Here is a 6,116-nt window from a genome sequence, read left to right as displayed (position 1 = left end):
CAGGCACAAAGAACAGGGGAGAATGGAGAGTGACTGCTAATCGGTGGAGGTTCCTTTTAGGGGTGACAAAAATGTTCTGGAATTAGATAGCGGTCATGGTTGCACAACCTTGTGAATATACTAAAAGCCACTGAACTGTACAATTTAAAATGATGAATTTTATGAAAAGTGATTTTTTTAAAAGGGGGGAAAAAATGAAGAGATACCAAAACTCAGTTTACCAAAATTGTGGTGTATTTTAAATGTTTACATGGAAGAAATTCACTCTTTCAACACACATAGTACGATGGATTGTGTAACTTCGTTTGAAGACAACGTCAAAAGTTAGATTTTGAGATCTTTAATGAATGTGAGGGGGACCCAATAAATCTCCTGCCTTCTACCCTCCAGAGCTTGTGCCTTAAAGAATATCGTCTCCCATGCACTGTGCCAGAAGTGGGGAGGAGGGGGTCAGTGGGAAACTAAACACCTGAAACTTAGTTCTATTTGTTCTGTTTTGGTTTTTTTCTGCCTTTTTTTTTTCTTCTTCTTCCTTTACAGCCACATCCAACCCCCTTCTCTGTGTCTCTCTCTTGCTCCCCTATTTATTTATCCTATTTTATTTAAAATTTTTTCATTTTTAACTTTTCATTTTGAAATAATTTCAGATTTACAAAAAAAAGTTGCAAAAAACAGTAAAGTGTTCCCAAATACCCTTCACTCAAGCTCCCCCAAATATTGACATCTTACACAATCATTGTACAATTATCGGAACCAGGAAATAAGCATTGATGCAATACTATTACCTAACTAACCTACAGTTCACATTATTGCCACTCATGCCACTAAAGTCCCTTTTCTGGTCCAGCGTCCAATTCCAGATGACACTGCGCTGCGCTGAGTTGTACCTCCTTAGTCTCCTCCAGTCTGGGACGCTGGTCAGTCTGTAGACTGTCCCTCAGTTTGCCAACCTCTTTCTCTTTAATTTTGGGGAACCTGCCTGTTTCTTTGTTCTTTGGCTCTTTCTCTTCACCCTAGTTGCTGTCTTCTATGCCTCTCCTCTCCTTGTCCTTGTTACTGGTACCAAGTAAATCTGTCAGATTTCTTCTGTTAGGCAGGCTCCTAGCTCACCAAAACATTTTTTTGCTTATTATTTTCATTTCTCTTGTATGAGTTTCCTATTTCTGCTATAACAAATTCCCACAAACTTCATGGCTTGAAACAACACAAATTTATTCTCCTGCAGTTCTGGAGGTCAGAAGTCTAACATGGGCCCACAGAACTGAGTTTTTTGGGTTTTTTTTAATTGTACTTTAGATGAAGGTTAACAGAGCAAATCAGTTTTTAATTAAACAATTAATACACATATTGTTTTGTGACATTGGTTGCCAACCCCATGACATGTCAACACTATCCCCTTTTCAACTTTGGGTTCCCCTGTACCAGCTTTCCTGTCCCCTCCTGCCTTCTCATCCTTGCCCTGAGCTGGTGTGCCCATTTAGTATCATTTTGTTTTATGGGCCTGTCTAATCTTTGGCTGAAGGGTGAACCTCAGAAGTGACTTCAGTACTGAGTTAAAAGGGCATCCAGAGGCCATACTCTCAGGGTTTCTCCAGTCTCTGTCAAACCACTAAGTCTGGTCTTTTTTTGTGAGTTAGAATTTTGTTCTACGTTTTTCTCAAGCTCTGTCTGGAACCCTCTATTGTGATCGCTGTCAGAGCAGTTGGTGGCGGTAGCCAGTCACCATCTAGTTGTGCTTGACTCAGTCTGGTGGAGGCCATGGTAGTGGTGGTCCATTAGTCCTTTGGACTAATCTCTCCTTTGTGTCTTTGGTTTTCGTCATCCTCCCTTGCTCCAGATGAGGTAGGACCAGTGATGTATCTTAGACGGCCACTCACAAGCTTTTAAGACCCCAGACACTACTCACCAAAGTAGGATGTAGAACATTTTCTTTATAAACTATGTTATACCAATTGAGCGAGATGTCCCCCAAGACCATGGCCCCCATAGCCCTCAGCCCAGTAATTCTGTCCCTCAGAGATTTTGGATGTGTCTACGAAGCTTCTATAACCTTGCCTTGGTCAAGTTGTGCTGTCTTCCCCGGTATTGTGTACCATCTTACCTTTCACCAATGTTACTGCTTATCAGATTGTTTCTTTCTGTGTGTAAAGCTTTTCATGAGTTTTTATAATAGTGGTCGCATACAGTATTTGTCCTTTTGTAATTGACTTATTTCACTCAGTGTAATGCGCTCCAGATTCACTTAGGTTGTTTCTGTCTTTTTGCTATTGTGAATAATGTTGCAATGAACATGGGTGTGCATATGTCTACTCATGAGATTGTTCTTATTTCTCTAGGAGTAGGATTGCTGGATCATATGGTATTTCTATTTCTAGCTTTTTAAGGAGGCGTTGTATTGTTTTCCAAAATGGTTATACCATTTTATATCCCCACCAGTAGTGCCTAAGAATTCCAAGATCCCTGCAGTCTCTCCAATATTTGTTATTTTCTGTTTCTTTTGATTCGTGCAAGTAGTGTTGAGGTAAATTGTATCTCATTGTAGTTTTGATTTGCACTTCTCTAATGACTTTTTTTTAATGACTAGTGATTTAGAGCATTTCCTCACGTATCTGTTAGCTGCCTGAATGTCTTCTTGGTGAAGTGTCGGTTCATTTCATTTGTCCATTTTTTAATTCGATTATTTCTCTTTTTGTTGTAGAGGTGTTGGATTTTCCCATAGATTTTAGAGATTAGAACTTTGTTGAATTTGTCAAAGCCAAAAATTTTTTCCCAGTCTGTAGGTTCTCTTTTTACTCTTTTAGTGAAGCTTTTTGATAGCATAACTGTATAATTTTTGGAAGATCCCAGTTATCTAGCTTATTTTCTGATGTCTGCATATTGTTCGTTATGGTTTATATGCTGTTTATGCCATGTATTAGGGCCTATAACGTTGACCCTATCTTTTCTTCTACAATCTTTATGGTTTTTGGTTTTATATTCAGGTCTTGAGTCCATTTTGAATTAGTTTTCGTGTATGGTGTGAGGTAGGTCCTGTTTCATTTTTTTTCAGATGGCCATCCAGTTTTGCCAGCACCATTTGTTAAAAAGACTGTCATTTAATGGACTTTGGGCCTTTGTCGAAGATCAGGTAACTTTAGGTGGATGGATTTACATATGGGTTCTAGATTCTGCTCCATTGGTCAATGTGTCTGTCATCATACCAGTACCAGCCTGTTTTCAATACCGTAGCCGTATAATAGGTTCTGAGGTCAGAGGTAGTGTGAGTCCTCCTACTTTATTCTTTGTCTTCAGTAGTGCTTTACTTATCCAGGGCCTCTTTCCTTTCCATATAATGATTAGTTTTTCCATTTCATTAAAGAATGCTGTTGGTATTTGGCTTGGGATTACATTGCATTTGTAGATTGCTTTGGGAAGAATTGGCTTTCTCACAATGTTATGTCTACCTATCCATGATTATGGTATGTTTTTCCATTTATGTAGATCTTGTTTGGTTTCTGACAGCAGTGTTTTATGGTTTTTTTCTATAGGCCTTTTGTATCCCTGGTTAGATTTATACCTAAGTATTTCATTTTTTTTTTAGGGGCTATTATAAATGGTATTGCTTTCCTGATCTCCTTTTTGTAGTTTGCTTATTGGTGTATAGGAATCCAAATGATTTCTGTATGTTTATCTTGTATCCTGCTGCTCTGCTGAATCTATTAGTTCCAGTAGTTTTCTTGTGGAATCCTTTGAGTTCTCTATGCATAGTATCATGTCATTCACAAATAGGGATAGTTTTACATCTTTCTTACCAATTTGGATGCCCTTTATTTCTTTTTCTTGCCTTACTGCTCTAGCTAGGACTTCCAGCACAATGTTAAATAGGAGTGGCGATAAAGGGCATTCTTGTCTTGTTCCTCTTCTCAGGGGGATGATTTTCAGCCCCTCTCTGTTAAGAATGATATTGGCTGTTGGTTTTGTATGCTGTTGTTGTTGTTGTTAGGTGCCATCGAGTCGGTTCTAACTCATAGCAACCCTATGCACAACAGAATGAAACACTGCCCGGTCCTGAGCCATCCTTACAATCGTTGTTATACTTGAGCTCACTGCTGCAGCCACTGTGTCAATCCACCTCGTTGAGGGTCTTCCTCTTTTCCGGTGACCCGGTACTCTGCCAAGCATGATGTCCTTCTACAGGGACTGATCCATCCTGACACCATGTCCAAAGTATGTAAGACACAGTCTCGCCATCCTGGCTTCTAAGGAGCATTCTGTCTGCACTTCTTCCACGACAGATTTGTTCATTCTTTTGGCAGTCCATGGTATATTCAATATTCTTCGCCAACACCACAATTCAAAGGCGTCAACTCTTCTTCGGTCTTCCTTATTCATCGTCCAGCTTTCACATGCATATGATGTGATTGAAAATACCATGGCTTGGGTCAGGCTCACCTTAGTCTTCAGGGTGACATCTTTGCTCTTCAACACTTTAAAGAGGTCCTTTGCAGCAGATTTACCCAATGCAACGCGTCTTTTGATTTCTTGACTGCTGCTTCCATGGCTGTTGATTGTGGATCCAAGTAAAATGTAATCCTTGACAACTTCAATCCTTTCTCCGTTTATCATGATGTTGCTCATTGGTCCAGTTGTGAGGATTTTTGTTTTCTTAAGTGCTTCAAGTCCTCTTCACTTTCAGCAAGCAAGGTTGTGTCATCTGCATAATGCAGGTTGTTAATGAGTCTGCCTCCAATCCTGATGCCCCGTTCTACTTCATATACTCCAGCTTCTCGTATTATTTGCTCAGCATACAGATTGAATAGGTATGGTGGAAGAATACAACCCTGAAACACATCTTTCCTGACTTTAAACCAATCAGTATCCCTTTGTTCTGTCTGAACAACTGCCTCGTGATCTATGTAAAGGTTCCTCATGAGCACAATTAAGTGTTCTGGAATTCCCACTCTTTGCAACGTTATCCATAATTTGTTATGATCCACACAGTCGAATGCCTTTGCATAGTTCATAAAACAGATAAACATCCTTCTGGTATTCTCTGCTTTCAGCCAGGATCCATCTGACATCAGCAATGATATCCCTGGTTCCACGTCCTTTTCTGAAACCAGCCTGAATTTCTGGCAGTTCCCTGTCGATATACTGCTGTAGCCATTTTTGAGTGATCTTCAGCAGAATTTTGCTTGCGTGTGATATTAATGATATTGTTCTATAATTTCCACATTCGGTTCGATCACCTTTCTAGGGAATAGGCATAAATATGGATCTCTTCCAGTCACTTGGCCAGGAAGCCATCTTCCATATTTCTTGGCATAGACGAGTGTGCACCTCCAGTGCTGCACCTGTTTGTTGAATCATCTCGATTGATGTTCCATCAATTCCTGGAGCCTTGTTTTTTGCCAATGCCTTCAGAGCAGCTTGGACTTCTTCCTTCAATACTATCGGTTCCTGATCATATGCCACCTCTTGAAATAGTTGAATATTGACTAATTCTTTTTGGTATAATGACTCTGTGTATTCCTTCCATCTTCTTTTGATGCTTCCTGTGTCGTTTAAAATTTTCCCTATGGAATCCTTCACTATTGCAACTCGAGGCTTGAATTTTTTCTTCAGTTCTTTCAGCTTGAGAAAGACCGAGCGTGTTCTTCCCTTTTGGTTTTCCATCTCCAGTTCCTTGCACATGTCATTATAATACTTTACTTTGTCTTCTCGAGAGGCCCTTTGAAATCTTCTGTTCAGTTCTTTTACTTCATCGTTTCTTCCTTTTGCTTTAGCTGTGTGATGTTCATGAGCAAGTTTCAGAGTCTCCTCTGACATCCATCTTGGTCTTTTCTTTCTTTCCTGTCTTTTCAATGACCTCTTGCTTTCTTCATGTATGATGTCCTTGATGTCATTCCACAACTCCTCTGGTCTTCAGTCACAAGTGTTCCATGCATCAAATCTATTCCTGAGATGGTCTCTAAATTCAGGTGGGATGTATTTAAGGTCATATTTTGGCTCTTGTGGACTTGCTCTGATTTTCTTCAGTTTCAGCTTGAACTTGCATATGAGCAATTGATGGTCTGTTCCACAGTTGGCCCCTGGCCTTGTTCTGACTGACAAGTCTCTTTCCACAGGTGTAGTCT

The sequence above is a fragment of the Elephas maximus genome, chromosome 12, assembly GCF_024166365.1.
Source record: "Elephas maximus indicus isolate mEleMax1 chromosome 12, mEleMax1 primary haplotype, whole genome shotgun sequence".
NCBI lineage: Eukaryota > Metazoa > Chordata > Mammalia > Proboscidea > Elephantidae > Elephas > Elephas maximus.
Note: the sequence above shows the minus strand (reverse complement) of the source record.